This window comes from Filicampus tigris, chromosome 3, assembly GCF_054856515.1.
Source record: "Filicampus tigris isolate MCC_2025a chromosome 3, RoL_Ftig_1.0, whole genome shotgun sequence".
NCBI classification, from domain to species: domain Eukaryota; kingdom Metazoa; phylum Chordata; class Actinopteri; order Syngnathiformes; family Syngnathidae; genus Filicampus; species Filicampus tigris.
The window spans coordinates 7,785,472-7,802,288 of NC_141219.1; the positions used below are offsets into that span (position 1 = coordinate 7,785,472).

The window sequence follows — 16,817 nt, forward strand, 5'->3', positions numbered from 1 at the left end:
CGCCCTTATATAAGGCGCACCCATTATTATTATTTTTTAAGTAATAAAAAAACAACAACACAAACTGACGCACCTATCTATGCTGCGGTTAACCTGAAGTACAGTTGCATAGCATTGTGCGGAATCTGAACGTGTAGCCTAGTTTCCATCATTAACAAATGCAGCAGTTTTGAACTGAGCGATTTCCTGCTAGTTATTGCTCCAGATCAGCCGCTCTGCGTGTTACAGATCTGGCGTCGGAGGTACAGAGGCCTATAATCGGTCTATCCCTAGTACTGGGTGAGTGGTCAAATCGTATTTTTTGCGATGGTCCGGTCCTAGTTGGGTTCAGAAGCATTGTATGGGTGGAAGGCGGGCAGACGGATGGACGGACAGACAGACAGACAGACACAAACATACATTCCTTTTGGTGTCCAATTTACCTTTCTTATTTTTTTGCAGTATTATAATCGAAGCAAGCATGTGCAATCACTAATGTCCTTTCAAATTCCAATGTTTAGAAAGAAAGAAAACCAAAATAATCTCTGAATGTGGGATGGGAGACACATAATTGTAACGTATGTAAAGTTTACTAGGTCAGCGTCATCTCCAGGGCGACACCCATACTACTGACTTTTTCTACCATCAGTGGTCTTCCTCTTCGTTCTTATTTGACAAAATGTAATAGATTCTATTCTTTTTAACACTGATTTTCTTCCTCTCGTATGGCAATCTACATGCCTGAGAAGAATAAGGCGAAGGCCAGAGTGAGGAGAGGGCCACAGATGTCACTCCTGGCACCCTCCCCCATGACACATTCAGCTAACACTTAGGCTGGTGGAAGGCAAGTGGAGGACGGAGCAGTGTTGTTAAATGGAAGAAGTGGAAAGAGACATTTAAGTCACTGTCTTCTAGGGCTGCCACAAGCTATTATTTTGCTAGTCGACTACTCACCAACAGTAGTCGCGATTAGTCGACTAATCGGATAATATATAAATCGCGGCAAATCGCAGCAGCAAGCTGCTGCTCTTATAATAGGCATCATTAACTTACAGCTTAAATTCTTTATGTACAAACTAATCATGAAGACAAGTTGATAGTACATTCAACTTGTATTAAACTTTGCAACTTAAGCCATCATTCCTGACATGTTTATAAATATGGGAGTGGCTTAAATTGATGGCGATACTCTGGACTTAAAATTGTTAGCAGTAATTCTTTAGTGCGTGTTAAAATTGAACCAAAACTATACACTATGCAGAGTTGCACTAATACAGTGAAATAATCTTTGAGTACAAAAAGAAGTACTAAGAAGTGCTAAAGAAAATTAAAATAAACACTTGTATTGGTTTTTAATTTTTTGTTTATTTAAACTTTATCAAAAAGGTTTTGTTATTCTTCACCACCACTGCGCATGTGCGTTGCAGTTAGGAAAACAGTCAGCGGGAAAAGAGCGGGCAGTCTCGAGAGAAAAATAATGTGCCAAACAAATATATAATTAAACGACGCGTCGACGATTAACATTAATTAAATCGTCGACGTCGTCGTGATTAGTCAACTAATCATAGCAGCCCTACTGTCTTCTATTATTAAATTGTAACATTTCCCGTCCATAATTACATACCACAATACATATTTAGACCAAAAAAAACAATTGGTCCTGTCCCACACTAATAATGCAGTCAGACTGAACGCCGACCTAACAAAATTCTCACGGCGCAATTGCAAATAAAGTCAATGCAGTTCGCGTAGACAGGGCGAGTGGTGCGACTGAGGCGATGGAGTGCGGGCGAGCTCAATCCGCTCAAATTGGTCAATTCTAAAAGAAAGACAGTGACACATTGTGTCGCGATAGCCAATTCGTGTAGAGAATGTACTTAAAGCGTTACATACACGATGTGGAGAAAAAAATGTAAGAAACAAATAATCACTGGATTCTATGTGCTCCATGCCCTGTACAACAAAGCCAACTTCCAACACGAGCCAAAAAGGCGCAGGCTTGAAGAATGGTGAGTAAGTTGCCTTCTTTAGAATGGACATTCCTCAAAGCAGGTTTCAGTGATGTCTTACCAAATCGGCAGTGAAAAGACACTTCCTCTAAAAATTGCTTGCGTTCAATTATGCCTCTGTATGTTTAGCTTGAGGAACGTAGCCAACTCTGAATGGAGTCTTAGATCTGAAGATGAGTTTCTCTGTCTCCCGAGTGTCTATTTGAAGCTCTGTACCATGCTCAATTGTAGATGATGTTGGTGAAAACGGCGCATTTCCTGTTTTTGACTTTCCAACAGATGTAGGTGGTCCACAACAATTAACCACTGATTTTCTGTCAAACCGTTTCTGTCCTTCCCTCTCCAATAACTCAAGCAGAAAGTGTGATTGCACACTACTCTACCCCTAAAGTTGTCCAATGACCTGCACACAAAAGAAAAATACTGCTGCTACAGTTATTGGGAGCTCAAGAACTGCCATTGACAAATGTATTCGTCTTTTCACAGTCCAGCCATTCAATCCCAAGAATTTAGTGATATTTTGATTTTCAGGGTAAAAGAGGGTCTGAAAATGCCTGGCAGAGAATGAGTTAAGGAAAGCAAGTGATTATACTGTATTGGTATAGTCTCGGAGGATGTGAAGGATGTGACATTTCTTATACATAACATGCAATTGCGTCACAATGCTTTCTGTACATTGGTCCCTGTATACTAATTATAGCAAGTCAAATGCCCAGTATTGTTAGGTCAGTCACTCCGTCATTTAGGTCCGTCAGTTAGTCTGTCAGAAGTCCGTTGGTCCGTCAGATGGTCCCACAAAAACCATCAGATGAACGGGTGTCCGCCTGTGACAGACTGACGGACCATCACTGACAGGCGCGGTTAGGGACGATTACACTGCCGGATGAAAACCGGCATTCGCCAGTCTGTCATTTTTAAAAGGTGTCCCGTCATTCGTCAGCAAAACAGGCGTCCGTCAGTGACGGACTGGCGGTCCGTTCTGTCAGTCTGACGGAATGCTCACCTCTGTGTATGAATAGTTCAGCATTTGCAAGTGATGGTTGTTGGTATACCTATATATGAAGCTGTGTGGCAGCATCCCTGTTCTTTGCCTGCACATCTCTTTCTGCTTGATACTTTAAGCATTTCTACCATCCCCCAATCACTCCCTACACAGCCTTCCTTCCATTCTACAAAGTGGCCTGCAGGTTGGAGGAGGAGGGCCTAGAGGATAAAGTGGCGTGGGAAGGGTTAAGCCCAGACTGCTCCATCTGCTTCCTGTTCTGTTTCCCTGGTTGACTGCTGGCCCCTGCCCAGCTCTTAAGCAGGCTACAGCCTGATGCAACACATTGGAACACATTTCAACAACAAGACTACACACAAGAAAATAATGCCAACAACTATGAAAATGTAACTGTTTTTAATAAAGACGGCTTTGCTTATACTTATGTGTGACTCTGGAAACTTATTTAGGGCAGTTTGGGCATACTGTGGTCTCCCACATTGCACAAACATGGGTCGATCTTTTCTAGTTTTGACACAATTGTTATTCTACATCCATAGAACTTTCCCAAACTAACCATCACAGATGAACATCGTCTTCATAAGCCTTCCTCCAAAGGTCTGATTAGTAACTTGGTAATAAAATCAGGGCTGGAACAGGTTTTCGAGTAATTTGAGAACCTCAGTTCAAAAAATGCTCAAGGCATTTTTTCTGACTCAAGTACCCGCTTGCTTGTGTGTACATTGTCAGAAAGAAGTCATCGAGCTAACCGCAGCAACAATTGTTCATACTATACATGACAGTAACACACCGTCAACGTGGTAAGAAGGCCAACTTCAAAATAAACCTGACAAAAAAATATTTGGACATCAATGCCTTGGTACGCTTTTATTTTGAAGTTGTTCCCAGCAGTGTCTCGCGGCCTAACTGCTGACTTGACTCCTCTCACAGGCTATTTTTGGAGTGTTTATTGCCGACACAAACTGTTGCTACCAATGGCAACAACGCAATGTTGTCCTGAAATAATGTTCAACCGCTAATTAAGGGCGCTAGCTGCCAGCATTAAGCTTCGTCGTTTCACAGACTAGGGCTGCACGATATTGGGAAAAACATGCAATATGAATGTTGACTAAAGCCATAGATATTGCGATATTTATCATGTAACTGAAGAAATTACATTTTTTATTATGTAATGAAATAATTGCATTTTTGTCATGCAGCTAAATAAGCAAGCTCACTGTGTTCTTAGCTAATTAACTGTAATTCCCCTAGATAATGTCCAGCTATTGGGTGGCAATGTGCATTTAAGTTTGCATCTGACTGGTCAATTTCAGATAAAAACATACAATTCCATAAGAAAATTATTGCATGTCTTTGCATTATGAATATGGTGTATGCCATTATCGCGATATCGATATTTTCTGATATACCAATGAAAGTAAAAAGTAATCAAAAGTTAAATGAGATAGGACTAAAGAAACAAGCTTTGTGGACATAGGAAAAAGTCAGCACTGAATGAATAATATGTTCAAGCTCAGAATCTGCACAGCTGAATGGATTGAAAAAAAGGAGACCCAAGTAAATAAGTAATGTGTTGACATTCAGATTGAAGCTGGCCTCCTAAAGAAACACCTGCTTCAGGATAGGTCCCAAGTTGTGGAACTAAGGATTTGCTTAAACAATTTTCAACAACTTTCCGGACTCCAGGCCGCTACTTTCTTCCCACACTTTGAACCCTTCGGCTTTTAATGAGACACGGTTTATTTATGATTTTTACTGACTAAGTTTCACACGGCCAATGGATTCACCAATAGTCTTGTCATATCTGACCAATGAAAAGACCAAACACGTCACAGTGGACCAATGCCACTGTCTGAGTCAGCCCTCATACGGAAGTTATTTGCATAGTTCAGTGAGAGGCTTGGATGATGTAATCTTTTACCAAAAGTGGGCGCATGCGAAAATAGAGTGAAGCGTAAGAGTAACATTAACAAGACGTTTGCCAGTGGATCCTGACAGAGCAGTGTCAACAAAGCCACTGTTAGTAACGTATTTCGAAAGGCTACTGTGTAAACTAGTCGTGTTTGGAACTGTTTGGGGAAAAAACCTTGAGCGAACATTTTTTTATTATTTTTTTTAAATTTAAATCCACCAGGGTGACCTTTCTTTTCAAATATATTATGTTATAATGTGGAGACCCGCGGCTAATAACACAAAGTGGACAATATATGTACAGTTTTGCATTCATGGCTTAGCTGTTGTGGCTTTTATCGGGAGCATTTTGCAGTCCGGAAATTACGATAAATATGTTTTAATGATTTGCTTTTCAGAAATGTTACTATGCATAGTAAATATTGCCCAAAAGCTTGACTTGAAGGAAAAAAAAGGGAATCAAATCAAAAATTGCAATATCTGTCAGAAAAATCGCAATTCAATCTTTTCCTGAAATCGTTCAGCCATGGCTCCCACTTAACCAATTACTTTTATACACTATAAAACAGGTGCAGCAAAGTGAACGCTTGAAGACTGAAAACTTGTTGAATCTGCTAATATTAAGGTGTGAGAGAGATTTGCAGATTTACAATGTGACGGGCAACAAGGTCAGTTTCTCCCGGGAGAGGTGTTAGCTTTCTGACGGCGCATAGCCACTTGAAACCAAGGTCACAACTGTGTGGTTCTAAAGGGGGCATGAGAAGGACCAGACAGGTCCAAAGTATAACATGAATGACCTGTAATGATATCATATACCTAATTTGTGAAGGCAAGTAAATGACAATAGAAAACGTCGATTCTACTGTACACCGATTTGTGGTGGAACTCCTTAAAACCCCATTGCTTTCGGGTATAAGCAAATCAGAAAAGAAGCCATTATGACAAGAAACTTGTAAAAAGCTAGCTAAATCCATCTTGTGTTTCTGTAGCAGAAAATAATCATTCATGTGAAAATTAGAACAATAAATTGAACCAAAATAATAATTGCTGCAAACAAACTCAAAGTCTTTCTTAGGTGTTAGCTGCCCAACAAAGTGCCTGACAAAACACACAAAGCACAAACAAAGCCATATTTTTTACTGGCTGGGATGTTTCTATCTGATAGCTTCATCACAAACAGACAGGTTTCAATGTAAAAAGGAAACGTTACCTGTCGCCAAGTCCACACTTTGGCTCCATTTCCCAACAAGGTGACAAACACAATACACAAAATTCAGCACTGAATACCGCAGGCAGACAACACAGCAATGATGGGGAAATTACTCTTTGGAAGAAAACACCCACCAACCCCAACCATCTGTCCTTCAAAAATAATAAAAATGTTGTAGAACCACTAACAAAAGGGCATAACATTGCATTGGACAGGGGTCATGTTGAAGGGGACACCAAAAGTTACACATTATAGCTTAACTTAATATTTTTTCTGGGTAATCTTTTTGTTAGGCACGTACCGAAATTCAATATACTACTGTAGCTCTCAAAGAGACTTGTGCACCAGTGGGGACATTATTTTGGCTCCCTCCTTGTGAACAAACTGATCCAGCTGTCTCGGGTTTGAAGGCTGCCTCCAGGCTTTTCCAGACTGCATGTTTCAGCTCCTTACACTGATGTTCAACTAGATTTAGATGAGGCCTCACAGAAAGCAACTCCAAAATGGCCCCATGATTTGTTCTTAGCCATAGTTGGATGTATACAGCTGTGTGTTTTGGTATTAGCCCATGGTGGCTACGTCTAAGCTACGACTAACTTTTCACAACACCATATTATTTATTTATGCTGAGATCACACCCGAGCCCACACTCAATACATCCTGTGATGGATAAAGCAAAGCAGCCCTAATACATCACTGAGCATCTTCCATTTTGTTTTCTTCAAACAAAAACATACAAATACTTCATTTGTACTTCTGTAAACTGAGCTGAAGTGACTTATCCAAAAGATCCAGTTTAGTCTCAACTGCTCAAAGGACTTTTTCCCTGATGTTTTGTGGCTTGTCAATTTATACAACTTTCTTTACATATAGCGCATTTCATAACAGCTACTGCGCTCACTAGGAGTATCTCTGACAGCACATGAAAACATTAAATCAAAGAGCACAGAAAGCGCATTCTCCAACACTTTTGAGACCATTATACCAGAAGTAAGGACAAGTTCCAAAGTGTGTCCTTGCCTGTGAGTAGATCCAGACGCACTGCACCAAATTGAAAGAGTCAATGAAAATTTGCATTTTGGCAAATCCCAGTCTCATCAGTCTCAGGTTATTTCAGTGACCATTGTTGCTTTTTTTCTTTCTTCAATCCATTGAGGCCTGCTGAAACATCTCTCAAAAACCTAGGGCAACTTTACAATAACACTCAAAACCTGAAGTTTTCCTGGAAATTCAACACCTACTAAATAATTGATATCGCAGCCCTTGTAGCGGATTATTTAAGTTTATTGTTAGTTACTGTTTCAATCGAAAATGTAAAAATAAAGTATCAGGGCAAAAGAAGCACTATTTTTAATTACTTAAAATAAAGAGTGGTAATTACCACTATTCTATTACAAAGCTGTGGATATCTCTACAAACATATATCTTTAGAAAAGGAAAAAAGAAAATGACGTATACGCTCTCCCAGCGGTAAGGTAGAAAGACACAACAGCGCTCCCGGCTCTAGTGGTAGACACATGGTTATGCGCTCCCGGCCTAAATAGGTTAACAGAAGGGTACCAACAATTTTGTCAAATGTATTTTGGGATATACTATACCACAACATGCTGTATATCAATTTGTGGACAGTTACAGAATACAGAAACAAGAGGGAGGGATACTTCTATGTTATATTATCCATTCCACCTTGGAGAAGGGCCTAGCAGCTCTAAAATTAGTCATCAGAACAAACAGTGTTTGGTGTTGTGGCCACAGTTGATGGGAACTTTGGCTCATACACAATGCCCTGAAAGCAGACACTATTCCATCTATCAAGTATCATGGCCTTCTGCCATGTGTGATGATGTGTGACAGCAATCCTAACATGTGCAAGTGCAAAACATATAAACTATATTTTTTGAACAGTATTTACATATTGCAAAAATCAGCTTGCAATGCAAAAGTATATCTAATATAGAACATTGCTGAGCTCCGACCTTACTGGTGATGGCAGTGCCTGCGCGGAAATAGTGTGTCTGGAGGCAAACCACACAAAAGTGGGACAGAAATGACAATATTTGGAATTACGAACAAAACGTTTAGCAAAAAACTCAACACGAGGGTCCATGGCCCCTGAAAAGAACGCGACACTTGTGTCACCACAGGGTATGCTAAAGCGGAAATGCAGGATTGGCAGGGACACTAACTTCCAACCTTTGAAACTGCGTGACCTCGAGCAGATCTTAAATTCCTCAGCCTAAGACGTAAAGCGCCCTGTAATGCTAGCTGCTATTAGCACTCTTCCACTCAGGGCCACAGTGGCTTGTCTGTTTCCTGAAAACAGACTCCTTCTATACAGTATAACTGTGCAGTCTGCCTGAAGGGGAGGACAAGAAGCCGAAGAGAGGAGGAAGCAGGCAAGGTAGGGAAAACAAAGCCTCTATAGTCGTCTCTCTAGCCGGGCAAGGCTGAGTCGCTCTTCCCGGGGCGAGTTATGTAACGTGACAGGCAGGGCCCACTTCTGTGTTCAGAGCTGCTGCACACACTAATCCCCAGTGAGGAACAAGCCCCATTTGGGGCTAGGAGGAGATCGAAGGGGGAGAACAAAGAGGAAACGGGTGAAGAAGATGTGATTACAAGAATTTCAGTCTTTCATCTACACCAAATCGAACACAGACCCCTTGTTTTTGAGCTTGGCTGCAGAAAGGTAACATAACTTACATAGAACTGCACATGGCTATAGAAAGCAGCAGATGCTGAATGCTTGTACATTACAGACAATTTACATATTTAGGCTCCACGCAGTCTATACAACTAGAAGATTAGCAAGTAAAATCAACATACTGGATTTAAAAAGTCCTTCATCTGACTTCCTATTGTTCCATTATAAAATATTGAAAATGCTTAAATATACAAACCCAATTACAGTTAAGTGTGGACGTTGTGTAAAACATAGATAGAAACAAAAATAGAATTTGCAAATCATTTTCAACAGATATTAAATTATTCACTACAAAGACAAGTTATTTAATGTATAATCTGATGAATGTTTTTTTTTTTTTGCAAATGTGATGTCTGCAGCACATTAAAAAAAAACTGTTACAAAACAAGTTCAGAAATGCTCAAAAAACACCAGTTTGGAACATTCCTCAGGTGAAAAGATTAATTGGAAACAGGCGAATGTTGTGATTACATAAAAAGGCACTTCCCCAAAAGACTTGGTCACTCACAAGCGCGGATGGTGCGAGGTTCACCACTTTCTAAACAGCTCTGTGATCAAATTGCCCAACAGTTTAATAGCATTTCACAATTTACAACTACAAGGAATTGAGGAATTTCATCATTATCACAATATCATAAAAAGAGAGAATCTGGAGAAATCTCTGCATGTAAGCGGCAAGGCTGAAACCCAACATTGAATGCGCGTGACCTTCGAACCTTCAGGCGGCACTACATTAAAAAAGCGGCATTGTTGTGTGAACGATATTGCCACTCAGGAACATTTCAAAAAACATTGTCAATTAACAAAGTTCTCAGTTGCATCTACAAACGCAAGTTAAAACTCTACCATACAAAGCGAAAGCCACATATCAACAACAACACAGAAATTCCACCAGATTCTCCGGGCCCGAGCTCATCATAGATGGACTGACAAAGTGGAAAACTGTATTGTGGTCATCAAGTCTTTTTAGCCAAAGAGAAAAAGGACCATTATCAATACAAAGCCCATAAACCACCATCTTTGTCTTTGTTGTTATGCGGATGTGATAGTGTGGGTAACTTGCTTATCTGTGAAGGCACCATAAATGCTGAAGGTTTCATAGAGGTTTTGGAGCAACATACAAGTGACGTCTTTTTCAGGGGCATCCCTGCTTACTTCACTAAGACAATGCCAAGCCACATTCTCCACCTGTTACAACAGCGTGACTCAGTAGTAAAAGAGTGCGATGTATTAGGCTGGAATGCTCTGACTCCCGTCGAAAGTGTGTGACGAAATACAGAGGTGGGTAATCCAGGTCCAGAAAGTAATAACCTTGCCACAGTTTGGCTTTAGCCACAGGTGCTTCTAATCAACTGAGCTCGTTTACCTGCCGGTTGAGTGGAAGCACCTGTGGCTACAGCCAAACTGTGGCACCTCTGACGAAATTTCGAGTGAAAAATTCAACAACGAAGACCCACAAATGTTGATCAACTCAAGATGTATGTTAGGCAAAAATCGGAAAGAATTCCACCGAAAAAGTTTCAACAATTAGTGTCCTTAGTTTCCTCCTTTTACAAATGGGTGTTGTGGAAGGGGAAGTCAAGTCTAAAATTGTCTTCACAATAGTTCTATGTGCCCTCACTATTCTAAACACTGTATTCTGATTAATATGGCGTTTGTGGAATCTGAATGAAGCAGCAAAATCCACCCGTTTCTATCCAGCTCAGGGGGCGGCCATTTTGCCAGTGACAGTTGTTACTTTGAAATTGAAAAGGAATTTGAAAACTGCCAAACTTGTGTTCCTAAGACATAACTTCGAAAACAGTTCACTTATAAGCACGCTTACTAAGTATAGACCGATATCGGCCGGGCTGATTATCAGCGCAAATATTTGGCGTTTTGATGAATATCGTTAATCGGCCTTTTTAAAAATCTGATGGAAAATAATGAATCAATTTAAAACTGTGTTGAAATCAAAACAAAAATATGTGAAAGTTTAACATTTCTGTCATTTAGAAATTTTGGAGGACTTTATATATGGTAGAAACCTATACGGAGCACTTGTGTAATCATGCAAACATAAAAAGTAATGTTGAAATTGTGCTAGTTGAAGTTATACTTAAAATTGTTATAGAAGTTAACTGTTGATGATGAAACATACTGTAAGCCTTTGATAAATTTGCTGAAAAATCACATTGAGTATTCAGGAAATGTACAGAAACATTAAATGCCTAATAATCTGGGTCATGGTGTAAATAATACTCCACATCAGTTCAACTACATTTTTGTGACATTCATTGTGGCCTAAGGCAGATTGCATTTAGTTGGACATTTGCGAAGTTAAAAAGCCAAATCCATCCTCCCCAACCTATGTGGGTGTGTAAAATCAAGAAGCACAAACAAACATTGATCTAGTATTTGTTTTATGACGTTATTCTCAAGACAGTAAAAATTCTAATAAAATCAACAGACGCCAACAACACTCGCACTAACTGTGCAGCCCGGGTGGAGGATTTAAAGCAGTTAACAATGAAAGACCAATTCAGATTTACTGAGCTGCTTGCCTGGGAACCATGTGACTGGCATCACATGAGGAGATGCAGGAGGGCGGTGCATGGGTGTGCGTGAGTGTGCTTGCGTGCCCACAGGCACAGTGTGTATTCCACTCCTGGCACCCATAATAAGCTTTGTGATCAGTTTCCTTGGTTTCCACTGACAGTAAGCAGATATAGGCAGCTCAGGGAGGTAAACAGAAGCAGCTCTGGCTGGGGCAATGTCACAGGCAGAGAGACAAGAAAGGCTGGCTGTGAGTAGAGAACAAGCGGAGATGATGTATGCAAAGCAAGAGCAATCAGACTGCTGGTGTCACTGACTGTCCAGCGCATTTTTTTCCACCAGCAAAATATACTAATGTACACATAAAGTAATACAATGTGGGATTTTAACCGCAACCTTGAAACCTAATTTCACTAGAAAGATGAGAGAGACTCACGTCCACAATCAATGATAGGGTGATTAGTGTGTGAAATACATTTGGTAGTCCGTTATATAAAGTATGTCTGAGTGAAACACTTGCTAATGTAGGGATTTTGCGGGAACATGAGCTAGTTCTGCAGTACAGAAACAGTGACCTATTTTTCTTTCGCGCCAACACAACCTCTGACAATGGACAGCAAGGCACAAGTTCAGCATGCACTAAGCTCTGCTCTTAATGCATGCACTCCAGCAAATAGAGCGCAATTCTAATGTGCATTCAGACAGCCTACTGGTACAAGAAGCTTCTGCACACAATGACAGACCGAATGCCTGATGCTTGCAGCATGTACATACATAGATAAATTAGGGCTGCTCGATTATGAAAAAAACATCAATCACCATTATTTGAGTCATAATTGAAATCACGCTTATTCAAACGATCATTGTTGTATGGTACAAAACAAAATGTTTAAATGTAAAAAATATAAAGACAATCTGGTATGAGAACCAGCAGTCACTGATCAGCACGCTACATTTCCGCAGCCGTAGAAAGGGAACTCCAATCCGCCTGAAGCAAAGAGTTTATAGCTCTTCAAAAGACAAGATTCAATAAGAACAACACATGGCGGCATGTGACCAGCCCCACCAGCAAGAGCTTACGGTACGCCGCCAGGGCCGCAAAACTTTCCAGGGTCTCTATTTAGCACAATCACTTCTACTTTTCCCTTTCTTGAGTCATACTGGAGATAATTTATAGCAAAAACAAAAACGATTCACATTCTGTATGGCAAACAACATTCACACGGAGTATTCCAGTTTAATGCTGTCATCGTTTGCAAAACCAAAGCAAGTTCGTGACCCCTATCAATATGCGTCGGAAAATGTTGTTTGTGAACACTTCCATTTGTGAACTGATGTTCCACATTAGGACAATTTTAAACGTACATTGATGGTAGGGATATTTTTTCTCAAAAATGAAATACAACAAAATGATTTTTTGGAGGCAAAAGCAACCACAAAACATTGGAAAAAGAGGTTGTTCATCAACATACCGATTCCATGGTTGTGGGAAAATGCCGGTGCGCTAAAATCCAAAAAGAGAAGCACCAGAGAATCTTCGGGTGTCCACAGATCCTGAAACAAGCCAAAAAAACAAACAAACACGCATGATTAATGAGGAAAAGGCAAACAAAGCCTTGGGCTAAACGGGATTTCTCCACACTCAACAGTTCAATTTCAATAAAATGTTGAATTTATATAGCGCCAAATCACAACTGAAGTTGTCTCGGGGCACTTGAGACTCGGTGTGAGGCGATTGTCTACCTTGACCGATTGGGTTCGAGAGTAGAAAAGGAGAGAGAGGGACTGAAAAAAGTGAGAGTATGCGAGACAGAGTAAGAGAGACATAACTATCTATCAATTCGTCCAAACAGTCCACAGCTTCCGATACTCGGATAGGGATACGGTATTCCATTTAATGTAAGCTTTCGCATCAATTGACTAGACGGGCAAACCAAAACACAATGTTTCCAAAATCAGAGTCATTACATATTGGTTATAAAAATAACATGTAAGATGTAACAAACTTTTACTGAAATTGCAGACTTGGCATTCCCTATTTCAAAAATTTGAGCATTAGAGTGAAATAAAAAGTCAATTTGTGGGTCGTGTTTGGTTTGTCCAATAATTACAGAGTGATGCAGTGCAAATAGATTGCTTTACCTCAAAAATATGTAAATAACAGCACCGATGAAACAACAAAAACTAGAGCGGTGAGCAGCTATAAAACGGTCCTCACTGCACTGGGCACTTTGGGGTACTGACATACACGGTTACTGGCACATTGGGGTACTGGTACGTTAGGAGGTCAATGAAAACAAAATGAAAAGTTGCATTAAACCCATTAAGGTCTAAAGCGCCTGGCGAAACATCTGTCTAAAACCTGAGGGCGACTTTAGAATCACCCTCTAAAACCTGAAGTTTTCCCGGAGAATAATTGATATCTCAGCCTCTGCAGCAGATAGTAGAAATATGAGGCAAAGAATTTGAGAGCTTACAAGAGAGTACAAACGCACTTTGTTAAAAATCATTTTTACCAGTAATATACTCTACAATACATAGAGGCAAACGTATGTGGTACATCCATCCATTATCTACACCGTTTATCCTCACAAGGGTCGCGGAGAGAGTGTCTTCGGGCAGTAGGTGGGGTACACCCCGAATTGGTTGCCAACCAATCGCAGGGCACACAGAGACAAACATCCGCGCTCACAATCACACCTAGGGGCAATTTAGAGTGTTCAATTAACCTTCCATGCATGTTTTTGGAATGTGGGAGGAAACCGGAGTACCCGGAGAAAACCCACGCAGGCACGGTGAGAACATGCAAACTCCACACAGGGAGGCCGGAGCCGGGATCGAACCCACGACCTCAGGACTGTGAGGCGGACGTGCTAACCAGCCAACCACCGTATGTGGTACAACAAAAATAAAAAAGCGGAACAGTTCTAAAACAAACTGTACTCAAAAATGACAAGGTAATCCGAATATTTCCAGTCCCTACATGCAGTACACGCAGCAGTGTTGACCCAGAGACCTATCTCCAGTCACGCTTGTGGTCTGGCTCTATCATAGAACAGATCAGAGATAGCTAAAAAAAAAAAATAAAAAAAAAGTGACTTGGGAGCAATTATTTTTAATTTCAAGTTGCATCATAGGACAACATTATGTAGCAAAAGCAATCCTGAAGAATAAACCTTTCAAAGATACAGTTTGGAAGCTGCAAAAGCCCTAAATGCACCGTTTTTCATAATCAGGCTGTGAATTTGATTGACCTACATAGAAATATTGAGCCTTTCTGGCCCAGGGGTGCGCAACCTTTTGCCCCAAAATCTACTTTTCAAGGCGCTATGCTCCAGAGATCGACCAATTCAGTGTCAACATTGCAACCCCACACACACCTTTTCCAACCTGCAGTAACTCACCTCACAACACTATTTCTTGTTGTCATTCAATCACGAGACATCACATCACTCTCTCTGCTCCTCTCTTATTAGTGCACACACACATGCACACGCACACTTAAACATCTGCATGATGTGCAGGTAGCCATGATCGACGCAAACATGAACAGAAAAATAAACCGGGGTAGATCTCTGAGTTTGAAAAAATTAAATCACAGCCCACCTAAGTGGGAGACCTGTCATTGGGAGGCGGAGGCACGGACGCACTTTTGTAAGGTACAAAGCCATTTTAGCAGGAGCGATAAGCTGCCGTGTATCGTTTCAAAATGCAGCTGCATATTCCCTTTCTTTACCAACGCCACTGTTGCATTGCAGATCAAACGAAAAAAGGTTTGAATGAGGATAAACAAACACGATAATAGACAAAAAATATATATTTTACAGGCTCTGATTGTTCGCTGGAAGCTACTGCTGATCGCTGTCAAAATGTGATGTACTTTTTCTTTCTTTTAAAAAAAGGTTTTTGTGGACGTACGCCTGATATGCAAGCTGTAGTGTACATTATCAGAATACAAAACAAAAATAACACCCTAGGGCTGGGCAATTAATTAAATTTTAATTGTGATTTCGATTTGGGCTTCTCCCGATCTTAAATAAAATATAGGTTAAGTTATACATAAGTATAATGCCCCCCCACCCCCCAAAAAAAAGTGAAAACACACTATTATCAGGAAAGATAACACTTTAAAGAACGGGGAAAGGACTACCGTTACTGAAAATCAGTCTTATTCCATAATAACATGGGGGAATGCTGATTCAATTTTTTTTCTTTTCTAAATCACTGGTTGATTTTGGCATCCCGATCCGGGAAAAGTAGTCTTTTTCTGACCCAAAAATTAAATGAAGTGGGACGTCACATTGACATTTAAAAGATTGATTCGCTACATTTTCCTTTTGGTCATTTTCAGAATTCCTTGATTGCATCGCTCACGCTATCACCAGCGAGCGCTTTCCATTTACAAAAGCTATTGTTTCTTTGAAATCGTTCATCCACAGAGATGTACGTAACTCAAGGTTCGACTGCACATACTCATGTGAGCGAGAAGGTCAGAATTGCCAAGGAAATAACACCAACACATTTGAAAGCAGGTCCAAAAATCTTTGGTTCCATTCTGCGAATGCAAGGAAATGTGTTTAAACTGTTAAGTGTAACCCAAATCTGTGTGGCACAACAACGTGGTCATACGGGACAGCGGAGTGGAGGGGAAAAAACATTAAGACAAACCAAACCTAACAGGCCATCACCCCGCGGCTCTGCTCGTGTTTCAAATCTTCCTGGATAGCCACCCTTTTCCCTGTTCCCTTCCAACTATGAGGACAAGGGTTTATCAGGATTTAGGAGGCGGGACATGAGAGCATATTTAACAGAGGCCCAGTGTTGGGCTAAACTGGTAACATTCCAGCCAGTGTTCCAGCTACTCTTTTATCCATTTGAGCCCACAATTGCTCCCTCAATCTTGTTCAAAGTGCACCTCAGTCGCATAAATGAATTGGGGTGAACATTTACATTTACAGGTTGCTGATACCACAAATTGATATTCCCTTCATGATCAATGAAAAAGTACAAGGATAAACAGTTAAAATAGTTTTATTTATTCATTTATTTATTTTATTTTTTTATATAAATGTGGCCTACCACGGGATAATGTCATCAAATGGGCATTGGAGTAGAGAGGGTAGAAGTAGATAGAGGCAGAGTAGCAGGTGGGTGTGTAGAACAGGATTAAGGCCAGACCTCACTGGGATGGCCTACATGGCAAGGAGGATGATAGATGGGTATTTGTGTTTTTACTGGAGTGGAACCTGTTGTGGGTTCCCAGCGGGAAACTGAGGATTGACGGATTGTAATAATCCATCCAGGAAGCAGAGCCCCCCAACACTAACATTACAAAAGGAGATGTCAGACAACTGAGAAGCAAACAGCTGAAGTAAACAAAAAAATTAAGTAACTTTGCATTGAAGCTAGCACAATACATAAATATTGAAGTCTGTCAACCACATCATGTGATGCAAAACCCAAGTCAAC

The 16,817-nt window shown here is 40.5% G+C and overlaps 1 protein-coding gene across 1 annotated transcript in view; it reads right to left on the bottom strand.

Annotated features, from left to right (window-relative positions):
• ankrd11 (ankyrin repeat domain 11) overlaps nt 1–16,817 on the bottom strand; it is a 90,634-nt gene that overhangs the window by 52,299 nt on the left and 21,518 nt on the right. The window contains exon 2 of the mRNA XM_086025360.1: nt 12,821–12,902. The gene's annotated coding sequence lies outside the window, so the exon portion shown is untranslated. The remainder of the gene's footprint in view (nt 1–12,820; nt 12,903–16,817) is intronic.